Below are 19,223 nucleotides of genomic sequence, written 5' to 3'. Positions count from 1 at the left end.
GGATCCTCAGGCTTTTCCGGCTGATATTTCTTCCTTGCCACCGGAGTTTCAGTCTATCTTGACTATTCTGACTAACACTATTGATGCTAGACTCTCATCTTTAAATGTACCTCCTCTGTCTCATCCTCCCCCTCGCTCCTCCCGTCCCGTGAGTTCTTCTCCTTCCTACAGAGCCCCAGTCATGGAGGTCTCTGACTCCTCTCAGGAAGAGGATGAGGACGTGGATGCAGAAGAGGATGATGACCCCTTTCAGCGTCTGTCGGAGGATGAGGAATCTCAGATTAAGATTCCAGCCCCAGCTGCTATTTTCCCTTCGCAGCTTTTCAAATCTCTCCTGCTAAAAGCTAGAGTATCCACGGGGCTAGCCGGGCAAGAGAAGCAAGCTACTCCTTCCACAGACCCCCCAGAGGAAAATCTTCCTTACTTCATGGAGGAACAGGAAGACAATGAGGTAATTCCTATGCCCAAGTTGTTTAAGGATGCCTTGCTTAAACAGTGGGACCACCCAACCATAGGCTTCACTCCCACTCCCAAGGACAAGAAGCTCTACAAGCTCTCCCCCTCCTATGAGGAACTCCTAACATGTCCCAGGCCAGATGAACCAGTGAAGACGCTCCACTCAACGGCTGCCATGCCTGGCGAGGCAGAGGAGGTCCTCCGGCCAGAGGACAAACGACTTGAACAAATGCTCAAAAGAAGTCTCCTTGCAGACTCATGGGCCATTAAGAGTGCTGCAGCGGCATCCTTCTTTTCCAGAGCTATGCTCTTATGGCTTCGTCAGCTCCAACTACACCTGCCTCCAGATGACTTACGGGGCCAACAGGATTTCAACAAAATTTTCGCAGCTGCCCAATATATAGCAGATGCTACTCTCCAATCTTCCAGATTTGCAGCCAGATCAGTAGCAGCCTCCACAACGGCCAGAAGGCTTCTATGGCTCCGCCCTTGGCAGGCGGGGGTAAGACAGAAATGGCAGTTAGCTATGGGTCCACTGAAACGTAACCTCCTCTTCGGAGATCTTCTGGACCCTCTCCTTACGGAAAACGCAGACAAGAAAAAGGTCTTGGGACCTACCACCAAGAAGGCCCCGAAACCGCAGTCCTTTCGGCGCACCGGGCGTCAGCAGGATCAAAGCTTCGCATTTCACAAGAGCCCAGGTCAGTATTCCCCTCGCTTTCGATCCCAAGCTAGAACCACCAGGGGCAGAGGGTCCCGCTATCAGAGAGGATCCTCTACTACCAGAACTTCCAAAAGAACCAGATGGTAAGTTTTCTCACCTGCCTATAGGCGGTCGCCTAGCCTGGTTCTCTTCCGCCTGGCACCGCTCTTGTAAGGACCCCTGGGTCATTGACACAGTGGAAAGGGGCCTAAGGTTAGAGTTTATTTCTTCTCCCCCTAACCGTTTTATTTCTTGTCCCTCTCCCAGTTCCTCTCCATCTCGTATTCGAATGGAGGAGGCTATTTCTCATTTGTTGACTATTAGAGCTATTCAACCGGTCCCCTCTCTCCAGAGAGGTTTAGGCTTCTATTCCATCCTCTTCATGGTCCCTAAGACTTCTGGAGGCTGGAGAGCCATCTTGGACCTAAAGAAATTAAACCGCTTCATTAAATATAGAAAATTCAAAATGCACTCCCTATCTTCCATTTTATCAGCTCTTCATCGAGGAGACTTTATGGTGTCTCTAGATCTCACTGAGGCCTACCTCCATATCCCCATTGCCAAGGTCCATAGGAGATTTCTGCGCTTTGCCTTTCAAGGCAGGCATTTTCAGTATAGGGCTATGCCTTTTGGGCTCTCCTCAGCTCCCAGGGTTTTCACTAAACTCTTGGGATCCTTGGCGGCTCATATCCGGGCCTCTCCCATTCATATTTTATGTTATTTAGATGACATTTTAATTCATGGTAATTCCAGAGCTGGTGTAGCTGCAGACCTCTCCTCTACCATGTCGGTTCTACAGAACCATGGTTTTTCCATAAACCTTAACAAGAGTCATCTTGATCCATCCACTTCCATCCTGCATCTGGGGACTATCATTAATTCCGAAATATCCCAGGTTTTTCTCTCCAATGAGAGAAAACGCAGCATTTTGGATCTCATTGCTCGCATCCTGCCCCAGCAATCGGCCTCCATTGTCACCCTATCCTCCCTTTTGGGTAAGATGGTGTCATGTATTGGTATTGTTCCCTGGGCCCGCCTTCACGCCAGGGAACTTCAATGGCTACTATTACCATTTCAGAGATCAGGCCACAGCAACTCGAACCGACGCATCACCATCCCACCGACGGTTCGCAGATCCCTCAAGTGGTGGACTTCTCCAGCCCTAGACAAGGGATCCCCCTTCCGGTGTCCCGACCAGTTTGTAGTCACCACAGATGCCAGCCTCTCGGGCTGGGGAGCCCACGCCCAAGGTCTTTTAGCTCAGGGCACATGGTCACCGGAGGAGGCTTCCAAGCCCATCAATTGGCTAGAATTAAGAGCCGTGTCTCTAGCTCTAAAGCAATTCCAACCTCACATATCCAACCAACATGTGCTGATTCTCACCGACAATATAGCCACCAAAAGCCATATTTGCAGACAGGGAGGCACAAGATCCAAGGCCCTCATGAGGGAGGCCCTGAAGTTGGGTCTTTGGGCAGAGATAAATCTCCAATCGCTTCTAGCCGATCACATCTCGGGGAGCCTCAACGTCCAAGCGGACTGGCTCTCACGAGCCACCATAGATCCAGGCGAGTGGAATCTCCATCAGTCACTGTTCCACCAAATCTGCCTCAGGTTCGGCCATCCAGTGTTGGATCTATTCGCGACCAGAGACAATACCCAGCTTCCCCGCTTCATCTCCAGGTTCCCGTCTCCGGGAGCGGAGGCAGTCAATGCCCTCAGGAGTCCTTGGCCTCCAGGCCTACTGTATGCCTTCCCTCCAATTCCAATTCTGCCAGACGTGATCAACAAAATCCTCCTGGAGAAAGCACGTGTAATCCTGATTGCCCCTCACTGGCCTCGCAGACCCTGGTTCGCGGACCTTCAACAACTGTCCGTCCAGGACCCCTGGCGACTCCCCGCTTCGGAGGATATGTTGCGGCAGGGGGCCTCCTTCCATCCGGATCCAGAGTGGTTCCACCTCACCGCCTGGCTGTTATCCGGAGGGACTTAGACCTGCGAGGGTATGACCCAGACACAGTGGAAATCATTCTGAAATCTAGAAGGGGGTCTACCAATCGGATCTACGACCATACTTGGTCTAAATTTCATCAGTGGTGCTCGCAGGAGGGCTTATCCCCCCTGTGTCTTCCCATACACAGGATAATCGCCTTCCTTATGAAAGGTTTTCACCAAGGTCTCTCTACCAGCACCATCCGCCGCCATCTGGCCGCTATCTCTTCCGTCTTGGCGGGGCCTCGCAGGCAGCCCCTACGCTCCCTTCCAGAAATCCAAGAATTTCTAAGAGGAGTGGCCAATCTCAGGCCTTCTAAAATCCACAGATATCCAACCTGGGACTTGCCACGGGTTCTCCACTCTCTTACTCAAGCACCTTACGAACCCCTGAACTCTGCGTCCCTCAGGTACCTATCCTTCAAGGTAGCATTCCTGGTGGCGATTACTTCCGCCCGACGCATATCTGAGTTGGCAGCCCTTTCTATCAGACAGGACCTCTGTCAGTTTCATCAGGATAAGGTGGTTCTGCGGCTGGACCCCACCTTTCTACCCAAGGTCAGTTCCATGTTCCACAGATCTCAGGATATCGTTTTACCTTCTTTCTGTCTCCAACGAGAGCATCCCCTGGCGATTAGATGGCACACTCTAGATCTCACTAGAGCGCTAAAGATTTATATCCAACGCACAAGATCCATCCGGAGATCTGAAGCACTCTTCATAGCCTACCATCCCAGATCCTTGGGATCCAGAGTGTCTTCCACAGTAATAGGTCGTTGGATCAGAGGGGCCATCTCAAAGGCCTACGAGACAGCTTCCCTCTCCATTCCAAGGAATATTACAGCGCATTCCACCAGAAGTGCTGCCACATCTGCCGCTTGGGCGACTCAGGCTCCGTTGGAAGAAGTCTGCAAAGCAGCCACTTGGGCCTCGCCAAATTCCTTTATAAAACACTACAAGATTGATTCGTACGCATCAGCAGACGCTGCCTTCGGAAGAAGAGTACTCCAATCCGTTATCTCTCACGATAGCAATGTACTCCCACCCTAGGGACCTATCTCTTGGGTATGTCCCATGTGACTGCTGGACCCACTCCTTCAGTACGGAGAATAGGCGTTGATTGCTTACCTGAACGCCTCTTCTTGTACGGTGAGTGGGTACAGCAGTCACTTCCCTCCCTTGTGTGGTCTTCTTTACCTTCTATTCTAATTTCTTATAACACATGAGAGTTGAACATTAAAGAGCTTCACTACTGAGCCTAGTCTACGGATTCGCGAATTCTGGGGAAGGGGCGGATCCAGCAGTCTTTTTTAATACTAGGCTCAGTTCCAACGGATTGGACAGGAGCAACCCATGTGACTGCTGTACCCACTCACCGTACGAGAAGAGGCGTTCAGGTAAGCAATCAACGCCTATTTAATTTCTATATGAAGCTGTTGGCTGTCATCGCTGGGTAATTTTGAGCAGAGTATACCAGGATGCTGATGACATCAAGCCCTATTTCTTAATGACATCAAAATGACTTAAACTGGTATTAAAAGCAACAGACTGAATGAGGGTTAATCTGAAATTAAATTTTAGGATAGAAGTGTTATAGGGAATGGTTCTTAGACCTGGGAATTAGGGGCTAGCCCTGAATGGCATGGGCGGGTATTTGAATTAACAGCAGGGAAGGTTTTTCAAATGTGGCTTGAGTGTGCCTGCTTTGAAGAAGCTACTTGTTCTTCTGGTTTCACATAATAGGCAAAAATAATATACTGTACTACTGTGTGAACCCAAGAAAAACAATGATTGTTTAAATACACTCAGACAGATGCAGCAAGCATGGCCATGCCAGATCCAAAGTACCTGTCTTATCTTCAGTAAATCTGAGACAGTTTTTGAATAATTGTACATCCTTTGATAATATAGTACTTCTGAAGAAGAGATTTACTATCTAGAGTTTTCCTGGCTCCATCTTTATTGCTGGAGCCATAAGAATACTTATTACTAGCTGGCTAGGAACACTTATTACCATCTGGGTTGCTAATATTTCAACGCTACCTGTTCCTTGATAGGAACATCATATGCTTTGGTAACATCAAGACTAAAGTACAGTAATCGTCCCTTAATGACAGTAATTGGGATTGGCAATTCTGTCACTAAGTGACACTGTCACAAAACTCAACGTTACATAACTACGTCCATGATGACAGTTGCAGCAGTTGCTGTTGTTAAGCGGTCTTTGCATGCTTGCTAGATGTGACATCACGGGATCCATTTGCAACCTCCTTTTGGCTTCCCTATTGACTTTGCTTGTTGGAAAGCAGCAGTGAAAGTCACATATGGCAATCCCATGACCGTAAGATGCTATAACTGTCCTAATTGCACGCAGAATTGCTGAAATAATTATCATGTTGTGGTAGATATACTGCAGCTGCAAGAACCAGTAGTAAGTCCTCTCTTTCAGCATTATTAAATAGTGAATGAGGGATCATTAAACAAGGACTACCTGTAACATGCTATATGCATCTTTAGGATGGTTTACACATCTAATACCCCTAAGGCAGGGGTCCCCAACCACCGGGCCGCGGACCAGTACCGGGCCGCGGGGCATGTTGCACCAGTCCGTGGAGTCAGCAGCTGCCGGCCCTCATGCCGCCACCCCCTCCCTCCAGCGCTTCGCCTCCCGCCGGGCAAGAGGCCTCGGGAGGCAGGTTCTGCCGGCCACAGGACGATGGATGGGACAGAGGGGCGGGAAGGACCGAGAGGCTCAAGCCTCTTTTGGCTTCTGCCGCAGGGCGCTTTTGCGTTTTTGGCTGGGGGGAGGCAGGAGGGCCAGCCTGACCCCCTCTCTCCAGTGCTTAGCTCCCGCTGGGCAAGAGGGCTTGGGAGGCAGGTTCTGCCGGCCACAGGACGATGGCGGGAAAGAGGGGCGGGGAGGACCAGCACCCCCATGCTTAATCCCGCCCCCAACCACGCCCCTTTCCGCCCCCACTGGGCCATAGAAAAATTGTCTTGCTGAAACTGGTCCCTGGTGGAAAAAACGTTGGGGACCACTGCCCTAAGGTATCCAACTTTAATAGCGAATACATATTAGACCTACGTATACTAAAATATCACTGCCATTTTTCTTTAGAGTCAGTCTTAGGGTCATTTAACAATTTAGAACTATTTAATTTTTTTGGAACTATCATTCATTTATTTCTGTAATCTACTTGACCTCATTGTTCCAAAAAGGCTCTGACTGGGTTATTAATAATAGAAAAGTAAAACAGAATTAAAAGAACAATTAACCAACCAATTTTACATTTATGGAAATTATTTAATTGTGTGCTCATTTTTATCTTACATAAGATTCTTACAAATCATAAATTATGCTCCCAAAAATCCTTATCTAAGAATTACATGAAATTAATTCAAAAAAATCATCTTATTAAATGAAACACATTTAAATTTTTTTTTTCTTGATTGCTGTAGTGGAGAGGTCCCATGGCAGTCAAGAAAAAAAAATTGCCAAATTCCAGAGATAATTTATCATTGGAAGAAAGTTTAGTATAATCATTTTGTACTGTTGCCTGTCTTATAGTTTGACGCAAGTTGCACAATAATTCTGTAACATAGTAGTTTATAGCTAGTAGATTATAGCAGGACAGTAATGGTGAACCTTTTTGGAACCAAGTCATCAAACTGGAACACATGTGCATGTGCGCGTGCCAGAACACCAGAAACTCAAAGATCAGCTAGCCGGTACGTGCATGCCTGTTTTTTTGGCTGTTTTCCAGGCTGTTTTCAATCTGAAAAGGCCCAAAAAACAGTCTCTGGAAAATGGCCTGAAGAAAGGCCCAGGAACAGCCCAAGAAACGGCCTGTTTTTTTGCTGCTTCCGGGCCTTTCTTCTGGTCGTTTTTGGATTGAAAACGTCCTGAAAACAGCCTGAAAAATGGCTTAAAACCCTTGGGAAATGGCCAGAAAAGGGCCCACACAACAGCTGGAAAATGGCCTGAAAAAAGGCTTGGAAACAGCTAGTTTTTGGCTGTTTTCCAGTGCTCCAGTCAGTACCTGCTAAAACCAGCTGGCTGGTGTGCACCTGTGCGCCGGAAACCAGAAAATCAATTGGCAATGGCACATGTGCCCTAAGAGAGGGCTCTGCGTGCCATTTCTGGCATGGATGTCATAGGTTTGCCATGACAGCATTAGGGTATCACATTTTTTCCAAAACATGTGTAAACTTTCTTATTGTGAAAAGAAATCATTTTTAGTGCAAACTCAAGAGTTGGTCTTGCGTTAAATTTAAGTCTTTATTAAATTCTGACTGAAATAGGCAAGAGCGCCTTTAGTGCTTTGTTCATATTGCTGTGGCTGGTTTTTCATTAATTCAGAGTTTTATTAATTCAGACAAATGCAAATCATTTTGTACATGAGTCCCAAGCTTAAACAAGTTTTGCAAGTCCAACTGTCTGTATGAGGTCAATCAGAAACCTTTAACTAATATGAGCTGTTTTCCTACTGCCTTTTGTTATGGTGATTCCTTTTGTAAGAATTCTAGCTAGACAACTTTGCTGCTTTGGCCTTCCTGATTTATTTTAGAACTTTGCGCTATTTTCCAGATTAATTTTTCTATAGATGTCCAAGAATTTCTTGTTTCTAACAAAATAAAGAGCAAGCTGAAGGGTCTGGAATATGTAAACCAGGATAACCATGAAAAAGGAGGAAAACTGCGGTCCTAGAATTATAGATCAAACTTTAGAGCTCATGAGAAAACTGGAACATCATTTTATTTCCAGTAAACAATTTTACTAATTCTGAGAATATATTTTTCAGTCACAGATAACTTTATGTTGGAATCATTCTTGCTTCTGTTGTCATCCTGAAATTCTGGCTATTCCATGTTAAGTTTACAGGGAAGGTGATTTCCCCCATCTTTCAAAGAAAAAGAGAAGGCATATTAGTAAATAATTTACATAGTGCAACTTTTGCAGGATTTTATTTTTTAAAAAAAAAATCTTGAAAGAGGGTAAAAATAAATGCAGAATGAATTGCCCCATTGAATTTTTAGTACAGTATTTTTTTTGCTGATTTATTTCCTGAATTGATCCACTAGTTTATTTTATAGAGAAAGATAACTTAATCCCCTTTTCAGTATTTTCAGCAAACTTGAGAGGGATGCAAGCTACTTACTTCTCAACTAAAGCACAACCCAGGGATATTAAGCTTTAGAAGAAGGGTTTTCAAAGCAAGATATTGCAAACAACTTGAAGGTTGGGAGACAGACAAACTTGCTTAAAACATTTGTGAAATGCCCAGAGTTTCTGCTGAGTATAACAACTGCCATCTATAACATAACAGACAATCACTGTGTTAGTCTGGGGGGTAGGAACAGTTTTATTGAGGACATAAGCTTTCATGAGCTACAGCTCACTTCATCAGATGCATGGAGTAGCTAGAGATTGATGCAGGATTTAAATTGGGATGAGATGGAGGAAGGGAGGGTAAACAGGTTAGTTATGCAAATACAGATTACCTGGGAGACAGATTAAAAACATTTTATTTAACAACCTACTGTGTTAAAAACTCTGTGACTTTTAACACATTATAATTGTTAATTGATAAAGTAATCTTTTTCACATGTAGCTAATTTGGCTCTTCTTCCCCTTCCACAATTCCTCCCCCCAATCTTCTCCCCAATTTAAATCCTACATCAATCTAGCCACATAGCATCTGATGAACTGTAGCTCACAAAAGCTTATGTTGATAATCAGTTAGCGCTGACCTCAAAAATCAGGTATGGATTCTCTCAAAAGCATTTCTTCATCTCTGGCATTTTCTTGGCGTGGTTTCTAATGTCCATTTTTTCTGGCATATCTGTAGAAATACATATTTGATTTAATACATTTCTAAGGCTAACCACTTGCCAAACAATTCTGGGCAGCTTACAAAGTTAAAAGCGATTAAAATCAAATATTACATTTTAAAAGGGGACAGTCCTGAAAGGGAAAACCAATCAATCCCAAACACTCTGCATACTCAAATGATTCGCAAGGAGGCTGTGGAAGAGCCAGGTCTTAATTGTCTTCCGAAAAGCCTGCAGAAAGAGGGATGTACAGAACTCAGGGAAAATACTGTTCTAAAGGGCAAGTAATAAAAGACATGCCTCCTGAGGCCAATGCGATGACATTGCTTAATTGATGGGACTGAAGCATCCCAGTCCCTGTCCAGTCTTGCAGGACAAATATAAATATTGGGCAGCTGTGTTTAGTTTAATTATTTATTGTACTGTAAGGAGCTTTAATGGATAACTACCAATACCCTGAAATGCACGCAGAAGCCAAAGGGTAACCAGTGCTCCTTTATGCAACAATGTCACATAGGCACTGCTGCTCTCTGGATCAGTCTTCAGGGTTAACCCACATATTCAAACTTGAAGCTATATTTAAAATATGGTACGTGGTATATTAGGAAACACTGACCCAAGTGAAATCATGAGTTTTATTCATTGGGTGGGGAAGATTATGCAGGTAGTCCTCGACTTAAGGCCACCATTGAGCCCAAAATTTCTGTGGCTAAGTGAAACATTTGTTAAATGAATTTCCCTCCATTTTGCATGTTTCTTGCAGATTCACTTAACATGATTGTTACATGAATCTGGCTTTTCCATTGGCTTCGCTTGTCAGAAGTTTGTAAAAGGTGGTTTACATGTTCCCCCATGTGATATTATTGTCAGAAATGCTAACTGTTGCCACCAAGTCAAATTCAATATGTGAAAAATCGTATGTTTCAAGTTTCAAGTTTAATCAGATTTGTATGCTGCCCCTCTCCGCAGACTCGGGGCGGCTCACAGCAATAGCAATACAATGTAAGACAAATCCAATATTTAAATTACTTTAAAAAACACCACAAATTAAAACCAATCATACACACTAGCGTACCATGCATAAATTTTATAAGCCTAGGGGGAAGGAACATGTCAATTCCCCCATGCCTGACGACAGAGGTGGGTTTTAAGGAGCTTACGAAAGGCTAGGAGGGTGGGGGCAACTCTGATATCTGGGGGGAGTTGGTTCCAAAGGGTCGGGGCCGCCACAGAGAAGGCTCTTCCCCTGGGTCCCGCCAAACGACATTGTTTAGTTGACGGGACCCGGAGAAGGCCCACTCTGTGGGACCTAACTGGTCGCTGGGATTCGTGCGGCAGAAGACGGTCCCAGAGATATTCTGGTCCAGTGCCATGAAGGGCTTTATAGGTCATAACCAACACTTTGAATTGTGACCGGAAACTGATCGGCAACCAATGCAGACTGCGGAGTGTTGGTGTGACATGGGCAAATTTAGGAAAGCCCATGGTAGCTCTCGCAGCTGCATTCTGCACGATCTGAAGTTTCCGAACACTTTTCAAAGGTAGCCCCATGTAGAGAGCATTACAGTAGTCGAGCCTCGAGGTGATGAGGGCATGAGTGACTGAGCAGTGACTCCCGGTCCAAATAGGGCTGCAACTGGTGCACCAGGCGAACCTGGGCAAACGCCCCCCTCGCCACAGCTGAAAGATGTTTCTCTAATGTGAGCTGTGGATCGAGGAGGACGCCCAAGTTGTGAACCCTCTCTGAGGGGGCTAGTGACTCCCCCCCCCCAGGGTGATGGACGGACAGATGGAATTGTCCTTGGGAGGCAAAACCCACAACCACTCCGTCTTATCCGGGTTGAGCTTGAGTCTGTTGACACCCATCCAGACCCCAACAGCCTCCAGGCACCGGCACATCACTTCCACTGCTTCGCCGACTGGACAAGGAGTGGAGATGTAAAGCTGGGTATCATCTGCATACTGATGATACCTCACCCCATGCCCTTGGATGATCTCACCCAGCGGTTTCATGTAGATATTAAATAGTAGGGGGGAGAGGACCGACCCCTGAGGCACCCCGCAAGGGAGTAACCTAGAGGTCGACCTCTGACCCCCCACTAACACCGACTGCGACCGACCAGAGAGGTAGGAAGAGAACCACTGAAGGACAGTGCCTCCCACTCCCAACCCCTCCAGCCGGCGCAGAAGGATACCATGGTCGATGGTATCGAAAGCCGCTGAGAGGTCAAGAAGCACCAGGACAGAGGATAAACCCCTGCCCCGGGCCCGTCAGAGATCATCCATCAGCGCGACCAAAGCAGTTTCCGTGCTGTAGCTGGGCCTGAATCCTGACTGCTGAGGACCTAGATAATCGGCTTCTTCCAAGGACCGCTGGAGCGCCACCACCTTCTCAACAACCTTCCCCATAAAGGGAAGGTTGGAGACTGGTCGATAGTTGTTGAGAATGGCTGGGTCCAGGGAAGGCTTCTTGAGGAGGGGGCGCACAAGTGCCTCCTTGTAGGGATCCGGGAAGGACCCCCTCCCCAAAGAAGCGTTGACAATCTCCTGGACCCAGCTCCGTGTCACCTCCCTGCTGGCCGAAACCAGCCAGGAGGGACACGGATCCAGTAAACAGGTGGCGGAACTCACAGCTCCAATGGCCTTGTCCACTTCATCAGGTGTCACCAGATCAAACTCTCCCCAGACTGGTGGACAAGTACGTGCCCCAGTCACCTCAACTGACTCGTCAGTCGACTGTATTCCAATTGGAGTCGAGGTCCGCTCGGATCCGAGCAATTTTATCAGCAAAAAACGTGTTAAAATCCTCGGCACTACTCTGCAAGGGCTCCCCAACTCCCCCCTGATTAAGAAGGGAGCGGGTCACCCTAAACAGAGCGGCCGGGCGGGATTCCACTGATGCAATCAAGGCGGAATGATAAGCGCATCTTGCCGCCTTGAGCGCCACTTTGTAAGTCTTAACATGTGCTCTTACAAGTGTTCGATCGGATTCGGACTTACTCTTCCTCCATCGCTTCTCTAGACGTCTCTTCTGGCGTTTCAACTCCCGGAGCTCCTCGTTGAACCATGGAGCTCTACGGGGTCTAGTGCCGCGGAGAGGTCGCAACGGCGCAATTCGGTCAAGAGCCTCCGCTGCAGCCTTGTTCCAGGCCTCAGCCAGAGACTCTGCCGAACTGTGTACGAGTGTATCTGGAATAACCCCAAGCGCCTTCTGAAAGCCCTCTGGATCCATCAGGCGTCTGGGGCGGAACAGCTTAATCGGTTCCGCCTCCTTGCGGGGAAGGATTGGAGCCAGGAAGTCAAGCCGCAGTAGAAAATGGTCTGACCATGACAAAGGCAACACTTCTAAGCCCCTTAGTCTCAGACCATTACTCAGTTGCTCAGAGAGAAATACCATGTCGGGTGCATGCCCCCCCTCGTGAGTCGGACCCTGTACTACTTGGGTCAGGTCCATGGCTGTCATGGTGGCCATGAACTCCTGTGCCAATCCAGAGGTTTCACCGAGCGACGGCAGGTTAAAGTCCCCCAAGACAATAAGTCTGGGGAACCCCACCGCCAACCCGGCTACCTCCTCGAGTAGCACAGGCAGGGCTTGTGACACGCAGCTGGGAGGCAGGTACTTGAGAAACAAGCCCACCTGGACCCCTAAGTCCAACTTCACCAGGAGGGACTCGCAGCCCGCAATCTCTGGAGCAACGAGTCTACGCAAGCCAAGGCTCTCCCTGGCTATAATAGCCACTCCTCCCCCCCTTCCCTGGGGTCGAAGCTGATGCCATATCTGAAACCCGGCTGGGCAAATTTCAGAGAGAGGAACTCCTCCCTCTGGGCCCAGCCAGGTTCAGTAACACATGCCAGGTCGGCCTCCTCATCCAGGATCAGATCCCGGATGAGGAGAGCTTTATTTACCACCGACCTGGCATTGAGTAGCAGCAGCTTGAGCCCAGGGCCAGAATTACACTCATCACCAGCACCCAGGATTGGGTTCACAGAGCCGGAACAAGGAATCGTTATTAAGCAACGATCTCTCGTTCCCCTGGAATGGCTAGCTCTGTGGCCCCCGCCATATCTGCCTCTCCCCAGCAGGACCGGAATATTCCGACCCTCTACCACCTCAGACATCGGTGCCCCCTCCCCTCCTGCCTCTCCAGTGTCAGGTAGGCTAATCAAATCATTCATACCATTTCCATTTATTTCATCCATACCAAAGTTCCACCCAGCCCACCCATAACAATCATTCATTTCATACATATCATCATACCCACCCCAATAATTCATTAGTTTTAAAAATCCCTTCTAAAATTAGCTAAAATATTAATTATTAAAAATTCAATCTAGATTCAATTAAAAAACAATATAAAAATCAATTACATTAAAATAGGATACCAATTAACACTAAGTTATTCTCAAGATCTTAATAGAATAACATATAATTATTAAAAAATCGTTAAAGTTATAAAGTGCTAAAGTTATAGAGTGCAAAAAATATAGGAAATAATTAAGATGATATTCCATCAGGTCAGCAATACAGCACCAGTTCTAAAGAGTGAGTTCTGGAGAGAAAAGTTCAATGACCAAGGAGAAGTCCAAGTATATTGTTTTTCAGGATCTTGGGATCTTTGGTGCTAGCCACTGCCACTGGCTGGCACTCTGAGTTCTTTCTCTGGATCCACAATCACTTTTCCTCCTCTGCTCCCAGTCTCCAGTCCCTCTACAGTCTTACATGGTTTTAGTACAGACTCCATGTGGTCTCAGTAAAATGAGTTTCAATCTCTGGCTCCGACTCGGTCTCCTCCTTCCTTGTAAGTCCACCTATTCCGATGTACTTTCCATTTTCAAGGCCTTAGCCACATATTTCTGTGTCAGATAAAAAACTGGATGAATTTTACAGTATAACCCAGAGAGGCAAAATATGTGGCGTCATAAGTGTTTCCCATTCAAGAAAGTTGGTACTATAGATGATATGGCCTGTGGTGTCACTTCTCATTAAATAGTAAAAAGGTTTTCGATATTTAATGGGGGACAGGGAAAGATGTGCCAAACCTGAAGAAAAATCTTCACATTTTCTTCAGGTATACAGAAAAAGCAAGAAAGACACAAAATAAAGGAAAAAAAGAATGTGGACTGCTGTTTTTGAGCAAGGCATTGAGCAACGCATTGAATAAATAGTCAGATAAAACTTTAGATGAAAAGAATGAAGGATAAATGGATGAGAAAGGGAATATATAAAGAAAATTTGTGAAAATTAATACCATGTGCATTTGATCTGGTTTTACTAGAATATACATTGATAAGAATTCATAAAAATCCATTGGATCATACCGGTACATTAACAAAAATTGATATAGTGGTTAAGGTGTTGACATAGAAACTAATAGATTGTGAGTTATAAATCTTGCCTTATAGGCATGAAAAATCAGCTGGGTGACTTTGGGCCTGTGTTTTTCAACCCAAATCACTTCACAGGGTTCTGTAAAGAAAATAGGAGGAAGGTGTATTGGTATGTTCACTGCCTTGAGTTTTATATTAAAAAAAGGCAGGATAAAAATCTAAACAAATTGTTTACATTTGTCATACACATGAGGTTGATTTATCAAGACATGTATGTCCTATGGGGGTGGCCATTTAGTAGAAATCTGTATTGGTCATTGTTTAATTTTAGATTTCATATCTAGACAGTCTAGAAAATTGTTGGCTCAGGGATTTAATGTTCAAATGAGCAGACTATTCAAATGATGGAACTGGCTAGTTAAAATAGTCAAAATTTTAAAAATTAGTCAATTGGGAAAGATTATACCATAATGAAAACTCTGTTTTCTAATTATTTTTTTATGTGTAAAATAACCCTTCATTAAAATATTAATATTGATAAATCTCTCATTTCATAATAGGAATTACATTTTTGTCAGATAAACCCCTTTATATTGAGCTCAAAATGAATAGTCAGAATTAATTTTATCCTCAACACATGTTCTAAATAGAAATCAATGGTAGTTTTCAAGAATAGATCTGTGGAATGAAGCAGGATATACAGTAAACGGTAGTTAAAATGTGTAATATCTATCTTTTGATGATCATTGAATGTTAAACATTATATATGTAATTGAAATAAAACTCCATTAAGTTTTATGGATTGTTCCAATACAGTGTTCCCTCGATTTTCACGGGGGATGTGTTCCAAGACCACCCGCGAAAGTTGAATTTCCGCGAAGTAGAGATGCGGAAGTAAATACACTATTTTTGGCTATGAACAGTATCACAAGCCTTCCCTTAACACTTTAAACCCCTGAATTGCAATTTCCCATTCCCTTAGCAACCATTTAGATTATTACTCACCATGTTTCTTTATTAAAGTTTATTTAAAAAAATATTTATTAAAAGTGGATGAAAGTTTGGTGATGACATATGACGTCATCGTGCAGGAAAAACCATGGTATAGGGGATAAAAACGCAAAATGTTTTTTAATTAATATTTTTGAAAAACCGTGGTATAGACTTTTCGCGAAGTTCGAACCCGCGAAAATCGAGGGAACACTGTATATCTTTTAAAATTCAGGTATATTGCGTGCAAATAGGCTTCAAAACTCTACAGTGATATTTATATTTAAATTTATTGTTACTTACCAAAAATTAGAGATATGTTCATAGAGCTTCTTTATGACTTCAGCTGTGTAATGATAGTGTTAAACTTTCCATTTATGCCTTACAATATAAGTTTTTTTAATGAGTTCCACTCCATTATAAAAGCCCAAATCCCAGTTAAAAAAATATCTGGTATTAAAAGATTAAACCTTTAGCTTAGAAGACTTACTTTCACTATTAACGTACTTTTACTATTATCTTGACATCATTGGTTAGACTTTATCATAGCAGTATTTGTGGCAGTGTGTGCATTTTGAACCAACTATATCACTTGCATATATTTTTATTATATTGGTTGCATATAAAACTGAACAGTGGTCTTGGATTAATTGATAGTATTTTTTTAATTCAGAGGGTATTTTTGAAATAGTTCACAAACGTTTTATTCAATGCAGCTATGTAATCAATTGAAAACCAACTTTTTGATGACTTTACATCAAGAAGGAATTGCAAAAATATTACACATTTATTTAAATAACTCCTTACATACGTCCTCAATTTACGAGCACAGTTGAGGCCATATTTTTTGTTGGTAAGCTGAGACAGTTAAGTGAGTTTGCCCCATTTTGCAACCTTCCTTGCCCCAGTTGCAAACAGCCATAAATGCACTCATGGTGTCCAGAGTATTGTTACATGACTCTGGTAGGAGTCTTGACTGTTGGAACTTCAGATCCTGGTCCCAAGTCCTGTTCTGACCCAGGCTTAACAGAATCACAAAACAGACTCCACGTCCCCCCAAACCCTCTTTTTATTTTATTTTATTTTATTTGCCAGTGAAAACAGAGTTTGGGTGGACTGTGTATGGTCCTGACAAACTCTGTTTTCACTGGCAAAGGTACTGCGGGCCGGTCCTTTACTGTTTCCAGGGTTGCTCCATGGGCCATATCTAAGCAACCCATGAGTTGGTTCTGGCCCCGGGCCTTGAGGTTGACACCCCTGATTTAGAATGATATTCCAGGGATACTTTTGGTACCTCAAGGAAAGGTGTTCAAAGCACCTTGATCACGCATATTCAGAATACGTATTACTTCAATATCTAAATATTGTAGAAACTATACTTAATTTCTGCCATTGCTTTTGTTTACTTTCTGCCTACAACTGACCCATAACAGAATAAAGATGGAATTGAATTAGTGTTTGATTTACAGATAGTTTGATCGTGGGGAGAATTTAAAATATATGGGGAGAAGTGTTTCATCTCCATTGCTAATGTAGTGACATATTGGACAGGTTTTTTGGGATTCTGATCTATATATATATGTACATTAAGGCATAAACCTTTTGAATCTTTTACATAATCTTATGATGCAAAAAATAGGAGTCTACTGATTATTTACATACTGGTTGTTGATTCCCTATCAGTTTTAGAAACAACTTTAAAAAATTACCTCGTTTGCTACGAATGCCATATTGTCAAGCTACCTATACATTTATCTTCTTGGCTTCTGGGCTCATGCTATATAAATTTATTTGTTTATCATAGAATGTTCTGACTTGGGAAGGAGGGACAGATGCTGCCCTAAATCTGGGGGATTAAATTCTCAGCAACAAAGCAGATTAGGGTATTATACCATCAGCTTCAAGGAGAAAAACTGCCGGCCTTTGAGCCCAGGCTTTTCCACAGAAAGGACTCTTTAGTAAACTTTATCATCAATATTTAGAGTTGAAAGGTACCTGGGAAGTTTTCTCAGCAAATCTGTTTAACCCTTTCCGCCACTTCCCCTCTTCCAACAGCATCATCCCTGTCAGATAATTGAACAAATAGCACATGTGCCACAACTGGTACGTGGCGCCGTATTGGTGGGCATGCAAGCTCAGGTCTGGTGCACATGCCAGCCATCTGATTTTGGGGCCTTCTGGGCACACTGGGAGGAAACAGCCTGTTTTCAGCCTCTGGAAGAGGTAAGGAAAGGCCATTTTTGCTGTCCCCAAGCTCCAGAGCCTTTCTAGGATCCTGGGGAGGATAAAAATGGCCTTCCCCAACCCTCCGGAGGCCAGAAATGGCCCGTTTCCCAATTTGAAGAAGTTGTGAAATGGGCCATTTCTGGCCGTGGGGGGGGGGGGGGGGCCATTTTGGCCCTCTCCAAGCTCCTAGAAAGGCTCTGAAGCTTGGGGAGAGTTTAAAAAATGGAACTTCTGGTTCAATCAGAACTTGGCAAATGGGCCACTTCGGCCCTCCCCAAACTCCTAGAAAGGCCCCGAAGGAAAGTAAAAAAATGAGCCTTCCGGTTCAACCAGAACTTGGCAAATGGGCGATTTTCTGCCTCCAGAGGGCCTCCGCTGTCATGCATGCATGCATGCACAGGGGGGCATATGGAATTATTGGTGTGGGCATGCACGTACCCCCCGCATCCCCTCTTTTGGCACATGAACCAAAAAAGGTTCGCCATCACTGGTCTAATCCCTGTTTCTTTGGTTTGCCTTATTCTGTTCTCAATTAAAATCTCATTATATCAGAAGGCAGCCTTAATCAACACCTCCCATCTTTTAATTACGTTTTTAGCCCAGATTCTATCTATATTTTATTTATTATACAAATTTATGTGGCTGCCCAACTCACAGGTGACGCCAGGTTGTTTACAACATTAAAAATCCACTACATAAATCCCCACCCCTTCCCAATGCTTTTTTTTGTGCATCCTACCGTGTTTCCCCGATAGTAAGACCCCCCCGATTGTAAGACATATGGGGGGTTTCAGGGGGGTCGGCTAATATAAGCCATACCCCGAAAGTAAGACATATGTCTTACTTTCGGGGAAACACGGTACTAAAAGCGAGGGAGGCGTCCGCTACTCCCGCCGCCGCCTTTGCTCTCCCCGCCGCGCCTGGGGCTGCCTGCCTGCCTGCTGCTGTAGCCGGGCTGGGCGCGGGGCATCCTTGGTGTTGGGCAGCAGCGGGAGGAGCCGCAGCCTCCGGAGCCGGCCAGCCGGGCGCCCCCAGGATGTGCACCGCCGCGGCGCAGGAGGGATGGAGGCCGGGCCCGACGGGCAGCCGCGCCTGCCGTGCAACGCCGCCTAACGCCGCCCGCCCGGAGGAGAAGAGGCCTCGCCCGGGCCGAAGCCGCCTTTGGTCTCCCCGCCGCGCCTGGGGCTGCCTACCTGCCTGCTGCCGTAGCCGGGCTGGGCGCGGGGCATCCTCGGCGTTGGCCAGCAGGCAGGCAGGCAGCCCCAGGCGCGGCAGGGAGAGCAAAGGCGGCTTCGGCCCGGGCGAGGCCTCTTCTCCTCCGGGCAGCCGCGCCTGCCGCGCAACGCCACCTAATGCCGCCCGCCCGGAGGAGAAGAGGCCTCGCCCGGGCCGAAGCCGCCTTTGCTCTCCCCGCCGCGCCTGGGGCTGCCTGCCTGCCTGCTGCCCAACGCCGAGGATGCCCCGCGCCCAGCCCGGCTACGGCAGCAGGCAGGCAGGCAGCCCCAGGCGCGGCAGGGAGAGCAAAGGCGGCTTCGGCCCGGGCGAGGCCTCTTCTCCTCCGGGCAGCCGCGCCTGCCACGCAACGCCGCCTAACGCCGCCCACCCGGAGGAGAAGAGGCCTCGCCCGGGCCGAAGCCTCCTTTGCTCTCCCCGCCGCGCCTGGGGCTGCCTGCCTGCTGCCGTAGCCGGGCTGGGT

At 46.0% G+C, this 19,223-nt stretch overlaps 1 protein-coding gene and 1 long non-coding RNA gene across 3 annotated transcripts in view; one reads left to right on the top strand and one right to left on the bottom strand.

The window, feature by feature from the left end:
• ZDHHC5 (zinc finger DHHC-type palmitoyltransferase 5) overlaps positions 1–19,223 on the top strand; it is a 106,622-nt gene that overhangs the window by 41,475 nt on the left and 45,924 nt on the right. The window lies entirely within an intron of this gene.
• Positions 7,923–9,225, bottom strand: LOC139158817 (uncharacterized). Of its 2 annotated transcripts, none has more exons than XR_011557745.1 (3): positions 9,098–9,225; positions 8,903–8,994; positions 7,923–8,052 (listed from the first exon to the last, which is right to left on the bottom strand). It is a non-coding gene; the product is annotated as an uncharacterized lncRNA (long non-coding RNA). The 2 variants fall into 2 exon arrangements; XR_011557746.1 differs by lacking the exon at positions 7,923–8,052 and adding an exon at positions 8,390–8,464.

This window comes from Erythrolamprus reginae, chromosome 1 (genome assembly GCF_031021105.1).
Source record: "Erythrolamprus reginae isolate rEryReg1 chromosome 1, rEryReg1.hap1, whole genome shotgun sequence".
NCBI lineage: Eukaryota > Metazoa > Chordata > Lepidosauria > Squamata > Dipsadidae > Erythrolamprus > Erythrolamprus reginae.
Note: the sequence above shows the minus strand (reverse complement) of the source record. Positions and strands in the feature narration are given on the sequence as shown.